Here is a 16,165-nt window from a genome sequence, read left to right as displayed (position 1 = left end):
CACCGAATTTCCCCCTAAGAGTCTAAATGGGCTGGAGGAGCAGAGGGTTCCAGGGATACAGATACACAAATCACTAAAAGTAGCAACACAGGTTAATAAGGCCATTAAAAAAAAAGCACTGGGGTACATTCCTAAAGGAGCCTTCTGTTCCGTGCCTAGGAGCTCTGAACCATGGCAGAGAGCAGCTGGGACAAGTTTCTCACACGCCTCGAGATCAACCCGCACGGCAACTTTGCTGTCAGTGAAGAGAGACAAGAAAGACCAAAGTGCCGTTTGCCCCTCTCAGTGTGGCCTTGAAGGACTGTGTCCAGGCTGGAGTTCTGTTCCCACCGTACGATCCTCCCCCAGATTGTCCTTTCTGAGCTCCAGCCAGGTGATGCTAAACACTCAGGTGGGAAAGACAAAAATCTACAACAATGTGTTTCAAACAAAGTTGATTTATTTGACATCTATCCAGAATATTACACTCCAGCCCAGTTCCCGGAGTTAATAACATCAGCAGAAACAATCCCAAACTGTCAGAATTAACATGGTTCAGTCCTGGATGTGATTAACAGCAGCAACAACAGAATCCAACCCCTGCAGTCACTTGTGAACTTGCTGGTGTCTCAGCAGGTTGGATGAATTAGTGAATCCCTTCCCACACACGGAGCAGGTGAACGGCCTCTCCCCAGTGTGAACTCGCTGGTGTCTCAGCAGGTGGGATGACTGAGTGAATCCCTTCCCACACATGGAGCAGGTGAACGGCTTCTCCCCAGTGTGAGTGCGCTGGTGGACAGTCAGCGCAGATGACTGCCTGAACCCAGTCCCGCAGTGAGAGCACCTGAATGGCATCTCCCCAGTGTGAGTGCGCTGGTGTACAATGAGCTCAGATGATCGCCTGAACTCAGTCCCGCAGTGAGAGCAGGTGAATGGTCTCTCCCCAGTGTGAACACGTTGATGGCGTATCAGTTCCCCGGAACCTTTATAACACTTCCCACAGTCCGAACAGTTAAAAGGTCTCTCCTCAGTGTGAACTCGCTGGTGATTCAGCAGGGTGGCTGAATCAGTGAATCCCTTACCACACTCTGAGCAGGTGAACGGCCTCTCCCCGGTGTGAACACGCTGGTGTGTCAGCAGGTTGGATGAATTAGTGAATCCCTTCCCACACTCAGAGCAGGTGAACGGCCTCTCCCCGGTGTGAATGCGCTTGTGTCTCGATAGGCCAGAGGGTTGGCTGAAGCCTCGTCCACACACAGAACACGTGTACGGTTTCTCCCCGCTGTGAACGATGCTCTTTGCTTCCATGTTCAGAGGCCGGTGATATTCAGATCCGATGAGTCAAGTGAATCTGTCAGATCTTGACGTGATGTTTGGTTTGAGCTTACCATCTGTAAATCCTCCCCTTCCAGTGTCCTGTAAAATTAATTTAAAACAGGGAGTGTGAGAGACAACCCACAAAGGTAGGTTGTGAAATTGAGCTCAGTGAATCTGGTCATTTGGTGGGCCAGCACTAGAAAAAAGTGACCATGAAAGCTGCCGGATTGTCATAAAAACCCAACTGGTTCACTAATGTCCTGCAGAGAAGGGAATCCACCACCTGGCCTGGGCCTACACAAGACTCTGGCCTCTACGGGAGGAGAGAGGTGGGAGGGGGAGGGGGCGAAGGAAAGGAACTTTATACATCTGCAACTCGACCAGAACTTTGATAGAACCTCCAAAACCCGCAACCTCCACCACCTAGAAGGACAAGGGCAGCTGTTGTATGGGAGCACCATCACATCCAAGTTCCCCTCCAAGTCACACATCATCCTGACTCAGATATATTCATCGTTACTGGGTTAAAATCCTGGAACTCCTTACCGAACAGCATTGTGGGAATACCTTCACCACACGGACTGCAGTAGTTCAAGAAGGCGACTCACCACCCCCTTCTCAATGGGAAGCTAGGGATTGGCAATATTTGCTGCTCTTGCGAGCTACGCCCACATCCCAAGAATGAATTAAAACAAATCTGGAGATGTAAACTGGATTAAAAGCCTGTACAGAAATACTTGTTCCTAAAACAATACTCTTTTACATTGTACGGACATTGTCTGTGTAACAACCTAATCTCCCCTAGAATCCACCTCCCTTGACAGTCTCACATTGGAAATTGTTGGGTCCTCCTGGGCTCAGAAGTACTGGGGGTTAAACCCAACAGCTTCTCCTCCATCTCCACTCCAGTTCAAACTGAAGCATAGAAACATACAAACATAGAAACATAGAAGATAGGAGCAGGAGTAGGCCATTTGGCCCCTCTAGCCTGCTCCGCCATTCAATGCGATCATGGCTGATCATCAAAATTCAGTAACCGGTCCCTACTTTCTCCCCACACCCCTTGATCCCTTTAGCCTTAAGAAATATATCCAACTCCTTCTTGAATATATTTAATGTATTGGCCTCTGCTGCCTTCTGTGGGAGAGAATTCCACAGGTTCACCACTCTCTGGGTGAAGAAATTCCTCCTAATTTCTGTCCTAAATGGCTTACCCCGTATCCTTAGACTGTGACCACTGATTCTGGACTCCCCGACCATCGGGAACATCCTTCCTGCATCTAGTCTGTCCAGTCCTGTCAGAATTTTATAAGTTTCAATGAGACCCCCTCTCATTCTTCTAAACTCCAGTGAGTACAAGCCCAATCCTCCCAATCTCTCCTCATACGTCATTCCTGCCATCCCAGGTATCAGCCTGGTGACTCTTCGTTGAACTACTTCCCCGGCAAGAACATCCTTCCTCAAATAAGGCGACCAAAACTGCGCACAATACTCACGATGTGGTCTCACCAAGGCCCTGTACAACTGCAGCAAGACATCCTTGTTCCTGTGCTCAAACCCTCTCGCTATGAAGGCCAACATACCATTTTCCTTCTTAACCGCCTGCTGCACCTGCATGCTTACCTTCAGCGATTGGTGCACAAGGACACCCAGGTCTCGTTGCACTTCCCCTTCTCCCAATCTATTGCCATTCAGATAATAATCTGCCTTCCCGTTTTTGCCATCAAAGTGGATAACCTCGCATTTATCCACATTATACTGCATCTGCCATGTTTCTGCCTAATCACCCAACCTGTCCAAATCATACTGGAGCTTTTCGGCATCCTCCTCACACACGCCCACCCTGCTTTGTGTCGTCTGCAAACTTGGAGATGTTACATCTAGTTCCCTCGTATAGATCATTTATATATATTGTGAATAGCTGGGGTCCTAGGACCGATCCCTGCGGTACCCCACTAGTCACTGCCTGCCACTCGGAAAAAGACCCGTTTATTCCAACTCTTTGCTTCCTGTCTGCCAACCAGTTCTCTATCCAAGTCAGTACCTTGCCCCCAATCCCATGTGCCTTAACTTTACACGCTAATCTCTTATACGGTACCTTATCGAAAGCCTTCTGAAAGTCCAAATACACCACATCCACTGGTTCTCCCTTATCTATTCTACCAGTTACATCCTCAAAAAATTCCAGTAGATTAGTCAAGCATGATTTACCTTTTGTAAATCCATGTTGACTTTGTCCGATCCTGTCACTGTTTTCCAAGTGCTCTGCTATTACATCTTTTATAATGGACTCTAGCATTTTCCCCACTACCGATATAATTCCCCGTTTTCTCTCTACCACCTTTTTTGAATAGTGGGGTAATATTAGCAGCCCTCCAACCCATGGGAACTGTTCCAGAGTCTATTGAATTTTGGAAGATGACCAGCAATGCATCTACTATTTCTAGGGCCACTTCCTTAAGTCCCCTAGGATGTCGATTATCAGGCCCTGGGGATTTATCGGCCTCCAATCCCATCAATTTCCCTAACACCATTTCCCTACAAATACTGATTTCTTTCAGTTCCTCCCTCTCATTAGACCCGATGTTCCCCGACATCTCTGGGAGGTTATTTGTGTCCTCCTTTGTGAAGACAGAACCAAAGAATGTATTTAATTGGCCTGCCATTTCTTTGTTCCCCATTCTAAATTCCCCTGATTCTGACTGCAAGGGACCTATGCTTGACTTCACCAATCTTTTTCCCTTCACATATCTACAGTTAGTTTTTATGTTCCCTGAAAGCTTACTCTCATACTCTATTTCCTCCCTCTTAATTAATCCCTTTGTCCACCTTTGCTGAATCCTAAACTGCTCCCAATCCTCAGGTTTACTACTTTTTCTGGCCAATTTATATGTCCTCTCCTTGGATCTTATGCTATCCCTAATTTCCCTTGTTAGCCACGGTTGAGTCACATTTTTTGTTTTATTTTTATGCCAAACAGGGATGAACAAATTCTGTAGTTCATCCATGCGATCTTTGAATGTTTGCCATTGCTTATCCACCATCAAGCCTTTGAGTAGCATTCCCCAATCAATCCAACCCAACTCGCGCCTCATACCATCGTAGTTTCCTTTATTTAAATTCAGGACCCTAGTCTCTGAGTCAACTACTTCACTCTCCATCTTAATGAAAATTACTATCATATTATGATCGCTCTGACCGAAGGGGCCTCGCACAAGATTGCAAATTAATCCTTTCTCATTACATAATACCCAGTCTAAGATGGCCTGATCTCTAGTTGGTTTCTCAACATATTGGTCCAGGAAACCATCCCGTAAACACTCCAGGAATTCCTCCTCCACAGTATGGTTACTAATTTGGTTAGCCCAATCTATATGTAGATTAAAGTCACCCATGATAACTGCTGTGCCCTTATTGCACGCATCTCTAATTTCCCATTTAATGCCATCCCCAACTTCCGCATTACTGTTTGGAGGTCTGTATAACACTCCCACTAACGTTTTCTGCCCTTGGTATTTCTCATCTCTACCCATACAGATTCCACATCATCAGAGCTAATATCCTTCCTTTCAATTGTGTTAATCTCCTCTTTAAAAAGCAATGCTACCCCACCTCCTTTTCCTTTTTGCCTATCTTTCCTGAATATTGAATACCCCTGGATGTTAAGTTCCCAGCCTTGGTCACCCTGGAGCCATGTTTCCGGAATCCCAATCATATCATATCCGTTTACCTCTATTTGCGCAACTAATTCATCCACCTTATTACGAATGCTCTTCGCATTAAGACACAAGGCCTTCAGGCTTGTTTTTTTAACACTCTTACGCCTTTTAGAATTATTATTTACTGTGGCTATGTTTGATTTAAACCCATGATTTCTCTGACTGCCACCTTTGTTTTTCTCCTTCCTGTCTTTTGCTTCTTTCCTTGTTTCCCTTTCCTCTGTCTCCCTGCTCAGGTTCCCAACCCTCTGCCATTTTAGTTTAAACCCTCCCCCAGAGCACTAGTAAACACTTCCCCTAGGACATCGGTCCTGGTCCTGCCCAGGTGCAGACCATCCGGTTTGTACTAGCCCCACCTCCCCCAGAACCGGTTCCAATGTCCCAGGAATTTGAATCCCTCCCCCTTGCACCATTACTCTAGCCACGTAGTCATCTGAAATATCCTTCTATTTCTACTCTGACTAGCACGTGGCACTGGTAGCAATCCTGAGATTACTACCTTGGAGGTCCTATTTTTTAATTTACCTCCTAACCCCCTATATTCAGCTTTTAGGACATCATCCTGTTTTTTTACCTATATCATTGGTACCTATATACACCGCGACAATTGGCTGTTCACCCTCCCCTTCCAAAATGTTCTGCAGCCGCTCTGAGACATCCTTGATCCTTGCACCAGGAAGGCAACATACCATCCTGGAGTCACGTTTGCGGCCGCAGAAACGCCTATCTGTTCCCCTTACAATAGAATCCCTTATTACTACAGCTCTCCCACTCTTTTTCCTCCCGTCCTGTGCAGCAGAACCACCCACGGTGCCAGGAAATTGGCTGCTGCTGCCTTCCCCTGATAAGCCATCCTCCGCAACAATATCCAAAGTAGTATATCTTTTTGAGAGGGGGATGCCCACAGGGGACCCCTGCACTACCTGCCTGCGCCTACTACTCTGCCTGGTGGTCACCCATTCTCTTCCTGCCTGTGCAGCCTTTACCTGTGGTGTGACCAACTCCCTAAACGTGCTATCCACGATGTCCTCAGCATCGCAAATGCTCCAGTATGTATCCACTCGCAGCTCCTGCGCCACAATGCGGTCTGTCAGTAGCTGCAGCTGGATACACTTCCCGCACACATGGTTATCAGGGACACAGGAAGTGTCAAAAGAACTACAGACACCCAATAAACTCTGCCACCTCGCTCTTTATATCACCGCCGCCGCTCCTCACAGGTCCGCTGCTGTGGGGCCTACCTGCTCCACCACCTCGCTTTATATCACCACCGCTGCTCCTCACAGGTCTGCCGCCGCTGCCACTGTGGGGCCTACCTGTGCCTCGGATAAGATACATAGAAGATAGGAGCAGGAGTTGGCCATTCGGCCCCTCGAGTACTTGAAGGAAAGAAATTTGCAGGGTTACGGGGAAAGAGCGGGGAGTGGGACTCACTTAAGTGGTCTTGCAGAGAGCTGGCACGGGCTCGACTGGCCGAATGGACTCCTTCTGTGCTGTAACCATTCTATGATTCTATAAAATATTAGAAAGTTTGTTCCACAGAAGCACGGGGTTTATCTGCTTTTATTGATGAACTTAAAAAGTCTCTATTAAAACCTGAGCCAGTGTGTTGTGAGCTAAAGAGCCTTGTGTCCAATGAGGGGAATAAAGGCCCACAGCCTCCCCTGGCCCCGGGCCCTGAACAAGGGACTGGAGAAACTCGCTGCCCTGCAGATCAGACAATCAGCCGGCGCTAGTCCCGCCCCTCGGGCTCCCCTTGGTTGGAGGACCCGCCGCCGGCTCACTCCTCCAGCCCCGCCCCGCTCGCTCCCTATTGGTCGGAAGCTCCTGTCAATCAGGCCGCGAGCCCGGGTCACGTGTCCCTGAGGACATCACGTACCGTCCAACTGACGCCGCTTGGTCCGGGGCCTCGCGGATTCTCAGGTTTTTCTATTTCGCTTTATTCTCTCCCGATCCACCCCTCCCCCCCACCCCGCGCGATTCTCCACCCAATCGGAGCGGAGAAAACTCACTTTGCGTGACCGATCGTGACTCTGGAACCGACACCAAGGCCTTTCCCCGGAATGGCCCGCGCCGACTCCGTCTGGCAGGATCCGAGTGCACAGGCGTAGCTCTGAATCGGGGAGGGGGGTTGGTGTCCTCTGGGCATGCGCGGTTATTACCCTTGGTGACCGGGAGGGGTCGCTGTACCGGACTCGGTCCAAACCGTCGCTCCTTGTGCGCATGCGCGGACGCTCGGCTGTCAATCAACCATCAGCCAGAAGAGGTCACTAGTGAGACCAGTGAAGGAAGAAAGACTTGCATTTCTATAGCGCCTTTCACCACCACCGGATGTCCCAAAGCGTTTTACAGCCAATGAAGTAGTCACTGTTGTAATGTAGGAAACGCAGCAGCCAATTAGCGCACAGCGCGCTCCCACAAACAGCAATCTGATAATGACCAGATAATCTATGTTTTTTGTTATGTTGATTGAGGGATAAACGCATTGGCTAGGACACCAGGGATAACTCCCCTGCTCTTATTCAAATAGTGCCATAGGATCGTTGACGTCCACCTGAGAGAGCAGACAGGGCCTCGGTTTAACGTCTCCTCCAAAAAACAGCACCTCCGACAGTGCCGCACTCCCTCAGCACTGCACTGGAGTGTCAGCCTAGATTTTTGTGCTCAAGTCTCTGGAGTGGGACTTGAACCCACAACTTTCTGACTCAGAGGCGAGAGTGCTACCCACTGAGCCACTGGCTGACACTAAAGAACAAGCAGTTCTGACGAAAGGTCATCGACCTGAAACGTTAACTCTGTTTCTGTCTCCACAGATGCTGCCTGACCTGCTGAGTATTTCCAGCATATTCTGTTTTTATTAAAGAAACGAGGGAGTGATTGCTGACAGGAAGAATGTTGGGTTGTCCTGCACATGCGCACCTCCCTGGCGGCTGAGGCAAAACACCGACTCGCCCCCACCTGAGCCGCGCACGCGTACCAGATGTTGCGGCTTCACATGCGCGCCCGATGTTCCAACCGTGGGGTTTTGTGCGCTGAGCATGCACGTCGTGGACCGATCGGGATGGGCGATTGTAGAGCAGGAGGGAGAGCGCAGGGGCCATGAGCACATGCGTGGGACTCAGAGTCAACAGAGCGCTTTCTGCAGCACCGGGGACTTGTGGGTATTACAGCCGCCATTACTGCTGATCCTTTCAAGCAACCTGTACAGCAGCTGGGGCCTGAAAATCAGCTTCACTGTCCCTAGGTTCGGAAAGAGGAAAATTAAACAACAGTTTGCCTCTGATCCTTTTCTGAACTCGATTTACAGGGTTATAGAAGTGGAGCAGTTACAGGCAGGAAGCTCAGACCAAACATAACGTCAAAATCTGACAGAGTCGCTCGATTCATCAGGACCTGAATATCATCGGCCTTTGCATATGGAAGGAGAAAGCAGCAATGACAAACCGCACACCTGTTCAGTGTGTAGACATGGATTCAGCCGATCGCCTGACCTGGTGAGACACGTGCACCGTCACGCCGGGGAGAAACCGGGTAAAGGTGGGGGACAGTGGGAAGGGAGTCAGTTCCCCGTCTGCATTGGAAGTTCAACGGCGCAGTCACACCAGGAACAGTCCATTCACCTGCTCCGTGTGTGGAAAGGGATTTGTTTGTTCGTCCCACCTGCAAACACACCAGCGAGTTCACACTGGGGAGAGACCATTTCAATGTCCTGACTGTGGGAAGAGCTTTAAAAGCTCCGGGCATCTGAAGTGACACCAACTTGTTCACACTGATGAGAGGCCATTTACAGGTTCTGACTGTGGGAAGAGCTTTAAAAGCCCCGGGATCTGAAGGGACACCAGTGCCTCCACACTGTGGAGTGGCCATTCACCTGCTCCGTGTGTGGGAAGGGTTTCTTGCAGTCCTCCACCCTGCTGACACACCAGCTTGTTCACACTGATGAAAGGCCATTTAAATGTTCTCACTGTGGGAAGAGCTTTAAAATCCCCCGGGAGCTCAAGCAACATCAGCGAGTTCACACTGGGGAGATACTGTTCACCTGCTTCGTATGTGGGAAGGGATTCACTCAGTCATCCACCCTGCAGACACACCAACTTGTTCACACTGACAAGAGACCCTTTAAATGTTTTGACTGTGGGAAGAGCTTTAAAAGCTCCTTGGAGCTGAAGAGACACCAACACCTACACACTAGGGAAAGGCCATTCACCTGCTCCGTGTGAGGGAAGTGATTCACTCAGCCTTCCAACCTGCTGATACACCAGCGAGTTCACACTGATGAGAGACCCTTTAAATGTTCTGACTGTGGGAAAAGCTTTAAAAGCCCTGGGGAGCTGAAGAGACACCGGCTCCTACATGCTGGGGAGAGGCCGTTCACCTGATCCGTGTGTGGGAAGGGATTCGCTCGGTCCTCCAACCTGCTGGCCCATCAGCGAGTTCACACTGGAGAGAACCCCTTTAAATGTTCTGGCTGTGGGAAAAGCTTTAAAAGCTCCAGGGAGCTGAAGAGACACCGGCTCCTATACACTGGTGAGAGGACTTTCACCTGCTCCATGTGTGGGAAGGGATTCACGCAGTCATCCCACCTGCTGATACACCAGCGAGTTCACATTGACGAGAGACCCTTTAAATGTTCTGACTGTGGGAAGAGCTTTAAAATCCCGAAATGCCTTACGGGACACCACCGTGTTCACACTGATCATCGAATCTAACAGCACAGAAGGAGGTGATTAGGCCCATCATGTCTGTGCCGGCTCTTTGAAAGAGCTTTCCAATTTAGTCCCACACCCCAGCTTTATCCCCAGAACTCTGCAAACTAGTCCTCTTCAAGGACATGTCCAATTACTGTTTGAAAGTTCCTGTGGAACCTGATTCCAGCATCCTTTCAGATGGTGCGTTCCAGATCTTAACAACCCTCTGTGTGAAAACAATTCTCCTCATTTCCCTCTAGTTCTTTTTGCAACTATTTTAAATCTGTGACCTTTGGTTACCAACCCACTTGCCAGAGTGAACAGTTTCTCCCTACTTGCTCGATCAAAATCCCTCATCATTTTGAACACCTCTATTAGGTCTCCTCTTAACCTTCTCTGCTCTAAGGGGAAGAATCCCAGCTTCTCCAATCTCTCCACATAACTGAAGTCCCTCATCCCTGGTACCATCCTGGTCAACCTCCTCTGTATCCTCTCCAAGGCCTTGACATCCTTCCTAAAGTGTGATGCCCAGAACTGTACACAATACTCCAGATGAGGCCAAAACCCTGCAGCTGTACAACACCCTGGTTAGGCCACACCTGGAGTACTGTGAGCAGTTCTGGGCATCACAGCTTAGGAAGGATATATTGGCCTTGGAGGGAGTGCAGCGTAGGTTTACCAGAATGATACCCAGACTTCAAGGGTTAAGTTACGAGGAGGGATTACACAAATTAGGGTTGTATTCCCTGGAATTTAGAAGGTTAAGGTGTGATCTGATTGAAGTTTTCAGGATATTAAGGGGAACAGAGGATAGATAGAGATAAACTACTTCCGCTGGTTGGGGATTCTCGGACTGGGGGCATCGTCTAGAAATTAGAGCCAGACCTTTCAGGAGTGAAATTAGGAAACACTTCTACACACAAAGGGTGGTAGCAGTTTGGAACTCTCTTCTGCAAACAGCAATTGATGCGAGATCAATTGTTAATTTTCAATCTGAGATTGATAGGTTTTTGTTACCCAAAGGTATTAAGAGATATGGGCCAAAGGCGGGTGTATGGAGTTAGATCGCAGGTCAGCCATGATCACATTGAATGGCAGAACAGGCTCGAGTGGCTGAATGGCCTCCTCCTGTCCTATGTTCCTAACTAGTGATTTGTAAAGGTTTAGTGTAACTTCCTTGTTTTTCTATTCAATGGCCCTATTTACAAAGCCAAGTATCTCACACACTTTCTGAACCACCTCCCCAACTTCCGTGGCACTTTCAAAGATTTGTGAATATGGACCCCCAGGTCCCTCTGCTCTTGCACCCCCTCAAAATAGTCCCATTCAGATTATACGGCCTCTCCCTGTTGTTTCTCCCAAAGTGCATCACTTCACACTTATCCTCATTTAATTTCATCTGCCTTGTGTCTGCTCATTTCACAGTCTGTCTCTGTCCTTCTGAAGTCTGCTACTACTATGCTCACTATTTAATACGTTGCCAAGTTTTGTATCATCCGTAAACTTCAAAATTGTACACCTATACCCAATTCCAGGTCAGTTATATATAACAAGAAAAGCAATGGTCCTAATCCCGACCTCTGGGGGAACCCACTGCATATTTCCCTGCAGTCAGAAAAACATCCCTCAGCACTGCTCACTGTCTCCTATCCCTCAGCCAATTATATACCCAAATTACCATCATCCCTTTAATTTCCTGTGCTTCTATTTTCCGAATAAGTCTCTTATGTGGTACTTTGTCAAATGCCTTTAGAAAGTCCATGTATACAACATTTGCTGCACTACCTTCATCAACCCTCTGTTACTTCATCAAAGAACTCAATCAGGTTAGTCAGACATGATTTACCTTTAACAAATCCATACTGGCTGCCCCTTATTAACCCATGCTTCTCCAAGTGAGAATTAATTTTGACCTTGACAATGGTCTCTAGTCGTTCACCCACCACTGACATTAGACTGATTGGCCTGTAGTTACCACGTTTATCCCTCTCCCCTTTTTTAAACAGGGTGTAACATTTGCAATCCTCCAGTCCTCTGGCACCCCTCCCATATAACTGAGGGAGATTGAAAGATTGTGGTCGGAGCTTCTGCTATCTCCACCCTAGCTTCCCTCAACAACCTAGGATGCATCCCATCCGTACCAGGTGACTTGTTAACTTTGAGTGATGACAACCTATTTAGCACCGCCTTTTATCCATTTTTATCCAATTTCTCTACTCCCCCCTCCTCTACTGCGACATGAACTTCATCCTCTTCTTTTGTGGAGACAGATGCTAAGTACTCATTCAGTACCTCAGCCATGCCCTCTGCCTCCGTATGATGTGCTCCTATTTGGTCCCTAATCGGCCTCACCATTCATTTAACTATCCTTTTACTTTTCATATGTTTATAGAAGATTTTTGTGTTCTCTTTTATGTTACCCGCTAATCTTTTCTCATATTCTCTTTGCCCTTATATCCTGCTTCAATTTCCCCTGCACTCTCTGTATTCTCCTGGTTTTTGACTGTATTCTGTACCTGACTGATACGCTTATCAATTATTCCATAAAAGGCGATGAATTAGGATAGTAATGAAAAGGTTTTTATTAACTAAAGAACAGAGCATGCCTCTCGTGGACGACTGGTTCCAAGAAGGAAGTGGGTTGCCGAGCAGCCACCTTTATACCAGGTCATGCAGGCGGAGCCATGGGTGGAGCCAGCTGAGGCATGCATTGGTACACAGTGAGTAGCAAGAGGTAACAATGTGCAATAACAATAACAGTAGTGAACAACAGTGAAAACAATAACAGTGGTTTACCACATTCACCCCTTGTTTAAAATTGAGTCCGGCGGGGTGAAGTGTACTAAAAGTTCGTGTAGGTAAGTCTGTCAGGAGGCCTTGTATGCCGTCCTGATCGTCGGAGCAGCGGCGGCGGTGGTGCAGTATCCAACATCGAATCTGGTGTCTGAGTGGTCGACGAAGGGTCCTGGGGCTCCGGCATGCCGTCTACAGGGGTTGGGTTGGGAGAAGTGGTGGAGAATAACGGTGGTGATTCGGGGGCGCCCGAGGGTGCGAGGTCTCGTATGGAGACCGTGTCCTCCCGCCCGTCTGGGTATGCCACATAGGCATACTGGGGGTTGGCGTGTAAGAGGTTCACCCTCTCGACCAGGGGGTCCATTTTATGGGTCCTCACGTGCCTCCGCAGTAGGACGGGCCCAGGAGAAGTCAGCCATGTCGGTAGCGAGGTTCCCGATGCGGACTTCCTGGGGAAAATGAATATTTGCTCATGAGGGGTGGCATTAGTGGCAGTACAAAGCAGTGACCAGATGGAGTGGAGCGCCGCAGGGAGGGCCTCCTGCCAGCGAGAGGTCGGAAGGCCCTTAAATTTTAAGGCTAAGAGGGCGGCCTTCCAAACCGTCACGTTCTCTCTTTCCACCTGGCCGTTCCCCCGGGGGTTGTAGCTGGTGGTCCTGCTCGTAGCAATACCTCTCGTGAGCAGGTACTGATGAAGTTCGTCGCTCATGAAAGATGAGCCCCGGTCGCTATGTATATAGCTAGGGAACCCGAACAAGGCGAAGAGGTCATTCAGACATTTGATGACCGTGGTACTGGTCATGTCTGGGCAAGGGATGGCAAAAGGGAAACGGGAGTACTCATCAACTATGTTGAGGAAGTACATGTTGCGGTCAGAGGAAGGGAGAGGCCCCTTAAAGTCGATGCTCAAGCGCTCGAAGGGGCGAGTGGCCTTGATCAGGCGTGCTCTGTCTGGCCTATAAAAATGCGGTTTGCATTCGGCACAGATTTGGCAGTTCCTGGTCATAGTCCTGACCTCCTCAATGGAGTAGGGCAGGTTGCGGGACTTAATGAAGTGGCAGAATCTGGTGACCCCGGGGTGGCAGAGGTCATTGTGGAGGGTCCGCAGTCTATCAACTTGCGCGTTGGCGAGCATCTGGGGGCTCATTGAGTTTCCCGGGCCGGTACAAGATATCGTAATTGTAGGTGGAGAGTTCGATTCTCCACCTCAAGATCTTGTCGTTCTTGATTTTGCCCCTCTGCTTATTATTGAACATAAAAGCCACTGAACGCTGGTCAGTGAGAAGGGTAAATCGTTTTCCGGCCAGGTAATGCCTCCAGTGTCGCATTGCTTCCACAATAGCCTGGGCCTCCTTTTCGACAGAGGAGTGTCGAATCTCGGGGCCCTGGAGGGTCCTTGAGAAAAAAGCCATGGGTCTCCCCGCCTGGTTAAGGGTTGCAGCTAGGGCGAAGTCGGATGCATTGCTCTCCACTTGGAAAGGGATGGACTCATCCACTGCATGCATTGTGGCCTTCGCAATATCACTCTTGATAAGAGTGAAGGCTGCACCCGCCTCTGATGTCAGGGGGAAGGAGGTGGACCTGATGAGGGGTCTGGCTTTGTCCGCATAGTTGGGCACCCACTGAGCATAGTAGGAGAAAAACCCCAGGCATCTCTTCAGTGCTTTTTGGCAGTGGGGCAGAGGAAGCTCCATAAGGGGGTGCATTCTGTCGGGGTCGGGCCCGATGACTCCGTTCTCCACTACGCAGCCGAGAATGGCAAGGCGCGTGGTGCGAAACATACGTTTCTCCTTATTGTATGTTAGATTCAGCCGCTGGGCCGTACGGAGGAATTTCGCTAGATTAACGTCATGGTCCTGCTGGTCGTGGCCACAGATGGTGACGTTATCCAGATAGGGAAAAGTGGCCTGCAGCGTGTTCTGGTCAACCATCCGGTCCATCTCCCTTTGGAAGACCGAAACCCCGTTGGTGACGCCGAAGGGAACCCTCAGGAAGTGGTAGAGGCGGCCGTTTGCCTCGAAGGCAGTATACTGGCGGTCCTCATGGCGGATAGGGAGTTGGTGGTATGCTTACTTAAGATCAATGGTGGAGAATACCCTGTATTGCGCAATCTGATTGACCATATCAGATATGCGGGGGAGGGGGTATGCGTCCAGCTGAGTGTACCGGTTTATGGTTTGGCTGTAGTCAATGACCAGGCGGCGTTTATCGGCGGTCTTAACGACCACAACCTGGGCTCGCCAGGGGCTGGTGCTCCCTTCGATAATGCCCTCCTTCAGGAGCCGCTCCACCTCAGCGCTAATAAAAGCTCTGTCCCCGGCGCTGTACCACCTGCTCTTGGTAGCGATGGGTTTACAGTCGCGGGTGAGGTTAGCGAACAAGGGAGGGGGGGACTTTGAGTGTGGAAAGACTGCAAGTGGTGCGCGGCGGGTGATTTAAAAGCTGTTGGTTGCAGACTGTGAGTGGGGGGAGGGGTCCACCGTATGCCAATGTGACACTTTTGAGGTGGCACTGAAAATCCAACCCTAGCAGAATGGCAGCGCAAAGACGGGGCAGGACAAGAAGTTTAAAATTTTTATATTCAGTGCCCCTAACCGAAAGGGTCACCACACAGTAGCCGCCGACGTCCGTTGAATGGGACTTGGACACCATAGAAACCTGATGGCACGTTGGCAGGACCGTGAGGGAGTGGCTACACACCGTGTCGGGGTGAATAAAACTCTCCGTGCTCCCGCTGTCAAACAGGCAAGTAGTGGCGCGGCCGTTTACCGTGATGTCCATCATGGACCTGGACAGATGATGAGGGAGAGCTTGATCCAGCGTAACGGAGGCCAGTGTATGGCTGAATGAGTCGATATGGTCGTCCGACGAGACGGTGGTCGAGTCCGGAGACAAAATGGCGGTTGAGTGCGGCGGGCAAAATGGCGGCGGCCATGATTCCGATCCCCACGCGGCCGGAGGTGCACGAAATGGTGGAGAAGGTGGCTGCCCCCACGGTTCACACGTGGCGCTGCTGGCGTTCACGGGTTTCCCTCTGCAGGTGGTGGCGTAATGGCCTTTCTTCCCGCAGCCAGAGCAGGTAGCGGTCTTCGCCGGGCAGCGCGCTCTAGGGTGTTTTAACTGGCCACAGGAATAGCATTTTTGGGCCTGGTTACGGGACATCATTGCAGTAGTTGGTACCGGGGGCGGCGGTCCCAGTTGATTTCGGGACATCACTGCAGCAGTTGGTACTGGGGGCGGCGGTCCCATGTCCCAAGGTCGCGATGACCATGGCGCGGCCCCGTTACATGAATATGCTTCGAGGTTTCGGTGGGCCGCATCTAGTGAGAGCGTGAGGGCTACGGCTGTCTTCAGGTCGAGCTCCTTGCTTTCGAGCAATCTCTGCCGGGAGTAGTCGGACTGAAGGCCCTTAACGAAGGCATCACAGATAAGTCCCTCCGCGTGTGCCGCAGCCGTTACCACCTTACAGTCGCAGTCCCTGCAGAGCGTCTGTAACGCCCGTAAAAATGCCTCTACCGATTCCGCCGGTTGCTGCCTGCGGGATCCCAGGAGGTGTCTGGCGTAAATCGTATTCACTGGGCGCATGTATTGCCCTTTTAGCAGGTCGAGAGCCGCCGTGTACATAGTAGCATCCTGGATGAGGGTATATACTTGAGGGCTCACCTGGGC

General features: G+C 49.9%; 1 pseudogene; it reads right to left on the bottom strand.

Moving 5' to 3' along the window:
• Window positions 1-427: 427 nt before the first annotated feature.
• LOC147091578 (uncharacterized) overlaps window positions 428-16,165 on the bottom strand; it is a 34,502-nt pseudogene continuing 18,764 nt past the window's right edge.

This window comes from Somniosus microcephalus, unplaced genomic scaffold (genome assembly GCF_052327205.1).
Source record: "Somniosus microcephalus isolate GS21.2 unplaced genomic scaffold, FLI_Smic_1.0 unresolved_chr3, whole genome shotgun sequence".
Classification (NCBI taxonomy): domain Eukaryota; kingdom Metazoa; phylum Chordata; class Chondrichthyes; order Squaliformes; family Somniosidae; genus Somniosus; species Somniosus microcephalus.
Note: the sequence above shows the minus strand (reverse complement) of the source record. Positions and strands in the feature narration are given on the sequence as shown.